General features: G+C 36.0%; 1 long non-coding RNA gene across 1 annotated transcript in view; it reads right to left on the minus strand.

The window, feature by feature from the left end:
• LOC141573798 (uncharacterized) overlaps positions 1-13,469 on the minus strand; it is a 47,778-nt gene that overhangs the window by 32,707 nt on the left and 1,602 nt on the right. The gene's annotated exons all lie outside the window — the stretch shown is intronic.

Genomic DNA, 13,469 nt, shown 5'->3' on the forward strand with positions numbered 1-13,469 from the left:
ATGAAGGTTCTAGTCACCTCACATCCTTACCAGAACTTAGCATTGTCTGTCTTTTTCACTTTAGCTATTCTGGTAGACAAGTAGTATTCTCTCATAGTGGTTTTAATTTGCATCCCTCTGATGACTAATGAAGTCAAATACCATTTTATGTATCTTTTCCTTACTGTGTTATGGGAATTCTTTATATATTCTGTATATGAGTCCTTTGTCAGATATATGCCTAATAAATGATATATATAAAAATAAGATAGATAGGCATAGACATAGGTATACAGACATACACACATATACACAAACATACAAACACATACACATATGTAGAGTGGGAGAAGATACATATTATTTATATATAAAATATATTTATTATATATTATATAAATTTATATGTAATAGCATTAAATATTTATATTAAACTATTAAATGAAATAATATAAATATAATTATATATATTACATACATTTAATGTTATATATATAAATAAATCACACATATCTTCCCCCTCTCTGTGGCTTGCTTACTTTTTCATTTTTCTGAACGACACTTCTTAATGAATACAGTTAAATTTAATTTAGTTCAATTTATCAATTTTTCCTTTATATTTAGCATTTTGTGTGTCTTATTTAGGAAATCTTTGTCCATATCATGGTGGACTAGGTAGTTTTTCCAAAAAGCTTTATTATTTTACCTTTCACATTTAGCAATACAGTTCATCTGGAATGTATTTTTTGTGTCATGAGTTAGAAGTTGAGGTATTTTTTTTTTTTACCCCCTATGGATAGCCAATTATTCAGCACTGTTTATGGAAAAGACCATCCTTTCCCAAATGGACTACTGTTGTGCCATCTGTCATAATCAGATGATATAATATGTATGGGCCTATTTCTGGACTCTGTTCTCTTTCATTGGTTTATTTGTTTATACGTTGCCAATATCACACCATCTTAATAACTACAGCTCTATACTAAGTCTTAGGGTGACTGATTTGTCCTGGTTTTCCCAGTACATTTTGGTCAAACCCCCTCCCCCCCCACAACAGTTTTACTGAGATATAATTGACATGTAATGCTGTATTAGTTTAAGGTATACAACATAATGATTTGATATATCTAACTTTCTATGTTTTGAAACTGAAAGTATCACATCTCAGAAAACCCCTCAGTGCCTGGCAAACTAGAACAGTTGGTCACCCTGGTAGATAGTGATATCTGATGACAAAGACCTTCCAGCTTTCTCTTCCTCAAAATTGCCCCAGCTATTCTTCATCCTTTGCTTTTCTTTATATATTTTAGACTCAGCTTATCAATTTCCACACACACAAAAAGTCTTCTGGGATTTACATCGAGATTGCACTAACCTATAGATACTTTGAGGAAATTAGCTGCACCTTTTTCATTATATTTATTCCTACACAGTTGTTTTTTGATGCTATTGTAAATAGTACCATTTCTAAAATTTCATTTTATTTTTGTGGTTATTGTGTTGCTGGTATACAAATAAGATGAAATTTTGTATACTGACCCTCCTCACTAAATTGCTGAATTCACTTATTAATTGTAAATTAATAGATTTTTTGAATATTATATGTATACCATTATACCTTCTGTAAAAAATGGTAACTTTTTTCTTCCTTTACAGTCTTTATGCCTATTATTTTACTCTTTTGACTTATTGTGTTGGAAAACTGTAGTGCAATGTTGAATAGAAGTGGTGATAGTGGTTACACAATTATCCTTTAATTTGATCCTCTGGAAGATATGGTTCTTTAACTTAAAAATTTTTTTTCTGAGGGAAACAATTTTATATACTGTGGCCAATGAATAGTTTCATGGCAGGTGGGTCTAATTGTGCCCCTCCTCTTATACTAATGTAAAATAGAAATACCCCTAACTGATGCCCAATGAGATGACATTCACATTTACCCATTTGGTGCTGAAGTTGAGATTAAAGCCCGTGTTTCCTGAGAAGCTCCCCGTGACCACATCTGCTGGTTTTTGTTTGCCTGGCATCCCTCTCTCATTCTTATCGCCTCTTTGTTCCTTCTCCATTCCAACCAAGGGATTCCAGGGAGTTCCCTCTCACATTACTCCATCTCCCAGGCTCCCAGGCCATGAACTGGGTCCATCAATTTATTTCTCCCAAAATTCAAATGGAAGGCTCCTGAAGTCTCGGGAAATGCCCTGAGAGTGGGCCTAGGGTCTTCTACTGATGGTGATCTGGAGCTCACCAGTTTGCTGTCCTTCCAAAGGTCATGGTCTCTAGCTCTTCCCTCAATTTTGGAACTAGTCCAGAATCCTCTTTCCAATGAACTCCCTTTTCCTCTTACCAAAGTCAGTTTCTATTGTATGTTAATCAGAGAATAAATATACTACTCCCAATTCTCTTTACTTCACCACCAACACTGAGCAAAATGGAAATATATATTTAAGGATTTAATTGTATTCCATTTGTTTATATTTTACTTATTATATACATTTTTCTTAGTTAACTCAAAATTAGTAACTGCATATTAAAACCATAACTGTGAATTTCTTTTATTGCATATTTATAATTTGAGTCCATGTATCCCAGGTTCATTTATCCTAAGAGATAGCTAGACATCTAGAAAAAAAAATTTTTTTTTAAATTTCTGTCCCTTTGAATCCTCTACTCGGGATAGGTACACTTTTCTGTAAAGAGCCAGATAGTAAATATTTTAGGCTTTGTGAACCATATAGTCTCTCTCATAGCCACTCAACTATCATTGTAGCCATAGACAGTACATAAATGAATGGTTCTGGCTGTGTCCTAATAAAAGTGGACACTGAAATTTGAATTTCATATAATTTTCATGTGTCATAAAATATTCTTGTTTTGAGTAAAAAGAAAAAAAAACTTCCAAAGGTCAAAACAATTCTTGGTTTTCAGGCCATACAAAAAAAAGTGGTGGCCAGCTTTGTTCCATGGGCCATTGTTTGCCAAACCCTCCTCTAGTTACCCAGTTGACTATACATTATTGAACAGAGGAAATACTGATTTATGAAATTGAGATTATAAATAATAAGCATTATTTATAGAATACATAGCAACTTTTTTGTCTCCTGCATTGATAGACATGTATGCAAGGATATGAGTATAAAGTATTAACTGGGTAAGATTTTCTTATTTCCAGGAGTACTTCATAATGTAAGAGAATGCAGAAAAATCATACTATATGCTAAACTTCTTTATAGTTGTTTCTTGACTATCTAACTTTGAAATATACTAATTAAACATTATTGTTAGCGCAGAATCAAAGAAAATAAGGGGCTTTAAAGATATAAATCACCTAGTCACTAACTGTCATAACGATGCCTTATGTTTGAATAGCAATCGATTACTTCACAAAAATTATAGTTCCATATATTAACTCTTAAGAGCCACACAACAACCCTGGAGGTAGAAAGGCAAGGTATTATTATCCTAATTTAAGGGAACGGTGACCTGCCCATGATTACACAAGAGACAAGGGAGTGGGAGGAACATTTTGGTCATACCACCAAATCATAGTCAGAGTTGTTTCCAAGTAATATAATGATACAATCATGCAATTCAAGAACTGGGTAATGAGTAAATCCTGCTTCACCAGCAGATAAACACACAATGCCTCACCATATGGATGTCTCTGGTTTGCCAATGCAAGCCCCACGTGTCCAGATCAGTTGGGAAATACAGACCTCCCCTTCTCTTCTGCTGGCTCCACTTCCTTCTCCTATGTTGAGGAGTCACAGGGATCAGCCTTCCAGGCTGATGGCTCTGGAAGCTGTTACCCTACCTGCTGTAATAGCTGGGAGCCTAGTGTCACTGCTGACTCTGGAACAGTCCAAAGCTCTGCCCTTGGAAAGCAATGCTCTTGTCAGCTTGCTACCCACAGGATTTGAGCGCCATGTCCTTGTATCTTATACTTGTGCCCCAGTCTGAGATAATAACACTCCAACTCAGACCCCAGCTCTAGGTGTCAGGGAGAGCTTCAGCTTCCCCTCCTTCGCTTGCCTATGGACTCACAGGCCATCTGAAAGAAGTGATTTGGATTGAGCTCCCTCTCCTCACTGTGCCTGTTACAGGTGCATTTCCCCTCATTGTTCCACAGAAAAGGAAGATGCTCCTTTCCTTGGGATTACACATTTGGGCAAGTGCACCCACACTAACTGGCTCAGGGATCCCAGTACTACAGTTCTCTGGATTCATTCACTCAGTCTCTTCCCCAGGGAACAAGTCAGGTACAGAAATAAACTGCCCTAAAGCTTTTATTATGCATATATATATATATATATGTATGTATGTATGTATTGATTTAAATTTTAACTTCCTATTATGGCAAATTTAAAACACACACATAAAATAGAGAATACAGAATTATACCCCACCTCTTGCATACACCCACCACTCAGCTTTAACACTTATCGACACTTGCCCAATCTTGTTTCATCTGTCCTGCTACTTCCCCGCTATCCTCTAGAGTATTTTAATGACAGTCCTGGATATCATAGAATTTCATCCTTAAACTAGTCATTAAATGTCTGTAATAGACAAAAGACTTTTCAAAAACACAACCACACATATGCTTGTGACAATATCATTATGACACTGAAAAAATTATTTAACTGTTAAAGTAATAATAATTCCTTAATATCATCTAATATCTAGTCTTTGATAGAATTTCCCCCACTGTCTCAAAAAGTCTGTTTATAATTGATCTGTCAAATCAACACCCACATACTAGATTTGATTGTTAAGTGTCTTAAATATCTTTTGACTTATTATGGTAATTTATTTGTTGACGGAATCCTGTCATATGACCTGTAGAACTTTCCACGCTTTGGGATAGCTTGATTGTATCTTCTTGGTGGTGTTTGACACTTTCCTATATTGTTCATTCTCCCTTTTCCTTATAAACTGATAATTATGTTTATAGGCTTGTTTGGATTCAAACTGAAAATATCTTGGGGAGTGGCAAAAATACCTCACAGGTGATTCAGTACCTTTTCAATTGCACCACTTTGGGATGTGTATGATGTGTGACTGTTCAACTCTTAGTGATCCATCAATCTTTCATTTAAGTCGTTTTAGCAGCCATTGATGATTGTTACTACAATCTGTATTTTTCTCTGAGTTTCCAAAATAATGATTTGTTAATCATTCCTTTTACATTTAGCAGTTGGAAATATTTTATACAAAAAAACTTTTCCTTAACAACTCTTTGGCTACTCCAAACTTTTGTACAAGAAAGGCAGAAAAAATGTTTATTCTTCCTCTTTCTTTACTAATTGCCTTTAATGTATAATTTAGCAACTTACTATTGCAACTTGTAGGTGACTTTCAAGTTCTTTCTTAGTATTGCTATAAACTTGTGGATGTTAACATCACTGATGTGATAAATGATTTAGAATATGTTCTATACACAATGGCGAGCCACCACAGGTGGTTTCCAACTTTCCAACATAAAACATACCTGCAAATATATCTAAAAATCAAACAACAAACTTTGTTTTAGGAAAAACTCTTTCCTACAAAGCTAAAAAGACCAAAATCTTTAAACATACCTATAATGTTTAGCTACCAGATTCAACAATGAGTATTTCCAGGACTCTGTGCTTGTTCTCTGATTGTCTTCTTTTCTTCACTCAGTTTACTGGCCTTCATTTCAGGAATGTTTGCTTGTCTGGTTGAGGCTAGAGGTTCACTGCTTCTGGCCCACTTAATGATTTCATCTTTATATCATTCAAATTACACTTATAAGGTACACTTTATATATATACACTTTATATATATACACTTTATATATATATATAATTTTTTTTTGTAGGAGGAAGTAATTAGTTTTATTTATTTACTTATTTTAAGTGCTGGTACTGGGTATTGAACCCAGGACCTCAGCCATGCTAAGCATGCATTATACCACTGCTCTATACCCTCCCCACCAGACCTACCTTTCTTTTTTTTTCCTATTTTTTTTTAAAGACCTACCTTTCTTATAACTAATACCTGCACTTTCATTTTTGTAAAGTAAGAGCAAGTACATACCCAAATAACTGAACACTGCTCTAATCATTGAAAACTACCATGTGGACAAGGACGGGGATGAGGCTCAAACTGTAGCACTGACCAACAGTGAGTGCCACCGGGTGAGAGTTCAACATGCTTGTTAGCTGATGTACCAAGGCCAGAATTTAATCTGTAAAAGGAGGGTTAGGTGTTTTGATGGGGAATGCATGAAACTGTTACTGTCTGTGACATGCTGGATCTGCTGTCAGCTTAGTCGTTGTAGCTCCACTAGAGAGTTAGTTAGTTAGTTAGTTATTTTGTTTGTTTGTTCTAGGAGGGCAGGAGCCTCATCTGTATTGTTCATTTACTCCCAGCATCCAGGACATGGTTGTTCAAACATAAAAGAACAAATGATGTATGCCAAGCAAGAGAAAAATCTACAATGGTTTTGAGCAGTGAGAATCATAATTAGATCTATTTTTCAGTTGTATCTGTTGCATATTTTGACTCTGGGGAATTGGTATGATAAACCATTTTTTCTTTAAAAATTAATTTATCTGAGACAGATGTAGTACACTTCATCTACGAATATTTTGAAAACTAAACAATCAATCAAACCACTGATAATTCCATTCCTTAAGGTTAACATTTGAGTGTCTCTTTCAGTAATTCTCCCTGTCTGATATTAACAATGTTGTAATCATCTAGAACATAGTTTAGTAACATACTTTTAACATTTAAATACATAGTTAACACTATCCTATGTCACCTTCTTCTACCATAGGATGTTTAAAAGTAACCAGACCGAAATCCAATTTCCAAACAGGAAATTCTGATCAACAGGAGCATAGAACAGGGATTCTGATTAGAACTGTGCTTGTTAATAACAGCAGGCTATTCCATGGCACACACAGCTCCAGGATGTGAGCTTAACTTCAACAACTATTCATTTAGTTTGCTTTGATTTTCCGCCAGTCTTATGACCAACTTGAAGCATGTCCTAGGACAGAGAATGTTATGTTTGGTGTCCAGGGAAGCAGCAAAGTGGAGGAACTGCCCCAAATTCCAGACTAATAGACAGAGTCAACATTCTCTTTATCCTAAACTTATCTATTTACTGCAGCAAATTTTGAACTAAAATGTTAAAAATGCCACGTAAGTTAGGTCAAACATCTTGTGGGCAAAGTAACCTGTTAGTATAGAAAGGAATGGAAACGGTGAAGCTGAAAAGAAAAGATGTATCTCTAGATACATTTTGCTTTCAAGATTCTATACTAGGTAAGTGCCCTTCTATAAGATAAATTAGAGCTGATTCATTGTCACTTGCTTCTGCAGAGGTTTCCCAAGCATCTTTGCTAGCAGCCACCCTGCCCCCAGGGTATTAAGGGCAAATAAATATGTTTCAGGCAGACTGACAATAGGAAAGAATTGCAGGACAAGAAATTACCTGCAATACCTAGGTGGGAGTATCCTGGAAAGTGATGTACTAAAATACTGACCCTTCCAGCTGGTTAACTTTGAGATTCATGCATATGCTTTTGGTCATGTTCATTCATCAGTGACAAGTGAATACATGACACGATTCAGGGGGAAATGCAGTATTGTGTACAGAATGGGAAGACATTAAAAGTGAATGCCAACAGCATTGCTGACTTTTTTTTAAAAAAAAAGCTTAAGGAGGGGACAATGCTTAGGTCTTTGAGTTACTAGGTGTAGTATGTATTGTTTTTTGACCATCAGTATTCATTTTCTTATTTTGGTGACAGTGACCTACTTTTTTTCTTCCGGGAACCACTCCTCTTCTATAGTCCATGCTCTTTGGGTGAACCAGAGGTGAAGCATATGACTCATATTTGGCCAGTCACAGCACAGAATTTTCTAGGTACAGTAATTTGTTAAGGGATGGGCAGGTAATCCATGTTGGTTCAACTGGTGAACCAAGGACCATTGGGAAGGATCGCTTTTTTTTTGGACTTGGACTGGGGTGGATGGCGACTTGAAGTTGTTGGGAACTGTCCTGCTATCACATGAAGTCTGAGTATAAAGCTAATAATTAGGAGGAGAGCTGAGCCCCCTTCCCCCAAAGAAAGCTCTCTTTTATTTGTGTGACCTGAAAATGGGCATGAGTGGCAACAGACTGAAAATTCTAACTCTACCCTTATTTTCACAGGACAGCAACAAGTGTCCAAATTAAATATTTATAAGAAAATTGATTCTTTGTAACAACAACAAACTCTACATTTGAATAATTTATTTTATTATATGAGCCTTGTAAAATGTCTAGGGATATGGCACTGTGGAGTGTATAAAAGAAAATAGATCTTTTCTCAAGAAATGTTATTATCTGCTTGGGAAGACATGACCAACAATAAAAAATACAAGACCTGGCAGAACACTCTTGGACATAAATCACAGCAATATATTTTTTGAATCAGCTCCTACAGTAATGGAAATAAAAGCAAAAATAAACAGATGGGATCTAATAAAATTTAAAAGCTTTTACATAGCTAAGGATACCATCAACAAAATGAAAAGACAGTCTACAGAATGGGAGAAAATATTTGCAAATGATGCAACTGACAAAGGTCTAATTTCTAAAATATACAAACAGTTCACACACCTTAATATCAAAAAAATAAACAACCTAACCAAAAAATGGGTAGAAGACCTAAAAAGACATCTCTCCAAAGAAAACATACAGATGGCCAACAAGCACATGAAAAGATGCTCAACATCACTAATTGTTAGAGAAATGCAAATCAAAACTATAATGAGATATCACCTCATACCAGTCAGAATGGGCATCATTTAAAAGTCTACAAATGAAAAATGCTGGAGAGGGTATGGAGAAAAAGGAACCCTCCTACAGTGTTGGTGGGAATGCAAATTGGTGCAGCCACTATGGAGGACAGTATGGAAATTCCTCAAAAAACTAAAACTTACCACTTGTGGGCATATACCTAGAGAAAAATATAATTTAAAAAGACACATGAACCCCAATGTTCACAGCAGCACTATTTACAATAGCCAAGACATGGAAACAACCCAAAAGTCCATTGACAGATGACAGGATAAAAACATGTGATGAGTGTACACACACATACACACACACACACACACACACACACAAATGGAATACTACCCAGCCATTAAAAAGAATGAAATAATGCCATTTGCAGCAACATGGATGGACCTTGAGATTGTCATACTAAGTGAAGCCAGAAAGAGAAAGAAAAAAACCATATGATATCACTTATATGTGGAATCTAAAAAAAAGGACACAAATGAACTTATCTCCAAAACAGAAACAGACTCACAGCCATAGAGAACAAACTTATGATTACCAGGGTTTAAAGGGGGTGGGAAGGGGTAAACTGGGAATTTGAAAATTGCACCTCTTGGGGAGTGACGGAAATATTAGCTATCTTGATTGTGGTGGTGGCTTCATGTGTGTATACATCGATCAAAATTCATCAAATTGTACATCTGAAATATATGTGGTTTACTGTATAGGAACCATACCACAATAGAGGTGTTTAAAAAAAACCCCTTTAGAATGCAAGTGAATTGTAGACAGTAATGCATCTAAATATTCTGAATGGCAATCTAAAGTAACTGATAACTACAAACAAAACGAGCCTAGGGCAAAAGCATGAGTAAGAGGCTTTAGGCTAAAGCAAATGAGTATTCCCATTTAATTCTCAAGGCACTGAACTTTGTATCCGAATCTTTAGGTGGATTCACACATTTGTATTTCTTACCTGGAAGTTTCCTCTGAATTATTGGTTTGTAGAATCAATTGCCTACTTGATATATCTACTTAGATGTCTAACAGGCATCACAAACTCACCCTGCCCCAAAAGTCTCATCCTCCAAACCTGTTTGTATACACTGCCTTCCAAATTTCATTAGATGGCAACTTCATCTTTCCAGTTAATCAGGTCTAAAACCTTAAGCATTATCTTTCCCCCTCACATCTTGAATCCATTCCACAAGCAAATCTTGCTGGCTCTGTCTTTAAAATTTATTTGTAATCTAACCACTTCTAGCACCACTACTATCTGAGTTATTGCAATACTGGTCTTCTTGATCTCACTCTTGCCCCCTAAAGTCTATTAGACAATCCAGCTGCTGAAACCACCTTCTCATTTTATTAGGAAACATTTAAAACATATAGCAAAGTTGAAAGATCTTACAGTGATCCATCTGTACACTCAGTACCTAGAATCTACCATTAACAGAACAGCCCTTTTAAAGATGACAGATTGTGTAGCTCCTCTGCTGAAAATTCCTCAACATTCAAAGAGGAAAAGCCAATTTCTTACCTCTGTCTACCAGACCCAGCTTGCTCTGGTCCCTACAACCATTCTTCCCTCTTGTCCATGACTCTTCAGCCACACTGGCCTCCTCGCTGATCCTCCAACAGGGTGAGTACATTTTTGCTTCACGGCCTTTGCACCTGCTGTCCCTTCACTTGGGATGCTCTCTCCCCACATATTTGCATGGCCGCTTTTCCCTTTGGATCATCTCACTAAATGTCTTCTCTGACTCTTCAAGTATCAGGTTGGACAACGTTACTCTAGTGTCATCCTACCAGGCTGTACCACATGAACTTAATATTGTTCTGAGGTAAAAAAAAAACAAACAAAGATCAGTACTTTCATATGGTTCAAGCTAATAAAGTAGCAAGAGCACCCTACCCTTTTACTCTTACCTGGGTTCTGATATTCTTTTTGTAAATCAAAAAAAATTTTTTTAAGTACAGTTGATTTACAACGTTGTTGGGTTCCAATATTTTTGATAGTGCTTCTCACTTTCTTATGTATGATTTGTGTATTGTCTGTAAGGTCCTCAGAGACAGGGAGTCTGCCCATTTTGTCCACTGCTGTGTACTCAGTGCACAGACCAGTACTTGGCCTAGTGGGCACTTAGGATGTATTTATTTAAATAAAGAATGAATTCTTTACACTGAAGCCAGAGTGATGGTTTAAAAATACAAAGTCTGATCATGTCACCCGTATCACAAACCTTTCAATTTGTTTGCATTGCCTTCAAAACAAAGATAAGGATCCTTACTAAGTCTGTAAGGCCCTGCGGGGGTTGGGGGAAGGGGCTTAGTTCTCTAGGCTCATCTCATGTTATCTCCCTCATTTCCTTTTAGTCCCTGGGACTCTGCTTGTCCCATCATGAGGTCTTTATGTTCTTCCTTGCTCTTCCCCCACTTCTGCACCGAGTGTATTCTGAGGCAGTTATAAATCTTGGCTTAGAGCATCTCCTGCTAGAAGTCATTTCTGATAATTCCGATTAGGTTGAGTTCCACTTTTATCCCCTCACACACCACATACCTACCCTTAGGAATACCTATTAGGATTATAAAGTTAGTCCTGTGAGATCATTTATCTCCCTTACCAGCTTCATAAGAGTAGGAAACACAGCTTTCTTTTGATTTCTCATTGAATCCCTAGCATCTAGGAAGTATCTGGCACATAGTAAGGGCTTAATACTCATTTAAAAAATATATCCTGTTGTATTGCTATGTTACTAGTGCCTAACTGGGTGCCTGGTACACAGTAGATGAGTAAGTTTGCAAAATTAGCTGTAATAGGAAGGCTGTTTGATTACTCATTTACAGTGAATATGCAATATAGAAGAGCCATCACTTGATTATCTGTGATTAGGCATTTACACATAATTGATACCTACATGAAACCCCCAATTCTCCCCTCTCATCAACCTTTCCTCACCACTAAGACTGAAGAAAGTAAATTATACTTCTCTTTCCTTCGTTTGCTCTCTGATGGAGTAAAGGGTGAGCTGCTCTGGCTAGGAGAATCCATATGGAGCCAGAATTAGCCATAAGTGAGATATGGCTTCCAAACCAACAGATCATGTCATTCTCATTTGGATAGTTAGATGTTTAGATTTTATTTTTCCGTCAAATGAGGAGCTTTGCATTTATTTTCTTTTACTTTAACAGCCATCTCTTTGAAAACATTCCAGTGGTCAGAGAATGCATTAAAACACACACATACACAGGTTGTACAAATTGATAGATTTATTAGGGCAGGATGACATGGAACAGTGTAAGCAAAAAAAAAAAAAAAAGCAAAAATCTTACAAATAAATCACATTTAAGTGTGCTGACCCACAGAATTTTTTTTTTAGTGAACTTGTAATTCCTTACAAACATCATGGCAAGCTTATTGATACTGTCATTTACTAATTTAGGAAAAGGAGAAGAGCCAAATATAATAGAAATGAATTGCTGCAAAATGATGATTTTTTTTTATTTTTTTGATATAACACATAAAAAGAAACTAAAAATCTAAAGAGAGCAAGATGTCAATTTCTTAGTTTTAATAATGTATTTTAGGTATGTAAGATGCTGCCAAAAGAAACTGGGTAAAGAGTATGCAGGACCTCTCTGTACTATTTTTGTAACTTCTTGTGAGTCTGTAACTATTTCTGGAAAAAAAAAAAAAAAAGGACGGCAAGAAAAAACAGTAAATCTAGATAAGAAAGTATTTTTGGAAAGAGAACTTAAAGCAAACATTCATAGTCAAAGGCTGCTGCTTTGCTAGGTTTCCAAGGGTTTGTAAGGAGTTAACCAAAATTTATAAAATGCTTCCAAAGTGTGCCACACACACATTTTACTAATAAAAATAATGGGCTCTGAAAAGTAGCATCCTCTTTTTAATGTCTGAACTAGTGAAACATAGTATTGTGTTTACAAAATGAAGTTAATTTTGTGAAGACCACAAAAATGGGTGTTTGCTCTTGAGAAAGGAAAATTTTTATTTCTTGACATCATCAAAGAAAAATGTGAAGGATCTGATATGAAATGAACTAAAATGTATGAATCCTCAAAACTGTATAAACACTTTCAGACTTTTCCTTTTTCTATTAATATGTCCCTAGAGCAGCCAGCCCACCCAGACCTGGAGGCATTCACATGTCAGAATATTCCATAAAGATCTGAGAACACATATTTTTGGCAGAAAGCAAGCACTTACTGTGCAGGGAAAGGCCACTTGTGAAACAACTCATAGTGATGCATTTCGTCAGGATCTCCTTGCAATGACAAGACGTTAGCATCATACTTTACAACAGTCTTGGGAGCATTCAAAAGACACATGACATCATGAACTCATAAAACAAGTGGAATAGTTTTTTTAGCAACAGATGGCAAATATCCAATAATGGGAGAAGTAAAAACACAGAGAAATTCCAAAGTTGCCTCATACCATTTTACCTTAAAGTAGTTTCATCATAAAATTGTAAGAGCAACATAGAAATCTGCTAGGCTGGACACTCATTTATATTTTCCTCTTAAATATTAAAGTACAGCCACATGGCATGAAGTAAAAGGGGGATTAGGGCCAGAAAGACTTGAGTTCAAATTCTGATTCTTTCTGCAACTAGTTTGTTACCTTAGGCAAGTCATAATTTCTCTGAATCTCAATGTCTTT

Source organism: Camelus bactrianus, chromosome 17 (genome assembly GCF_048773025.1).
Source record: "Camelus bactrianus isolate YW-2024 breed Bactrian camel chromosome 17, ASM4877302v1, whole genome shotgun sequence".
Classification (NCBI taxonomy): domain Eukaryota; kingdom Metazoa; phylum Chordata; class Mammalia; order Artiodactyla; family Camelidae; genus Camelus; species Camelus bactrianus.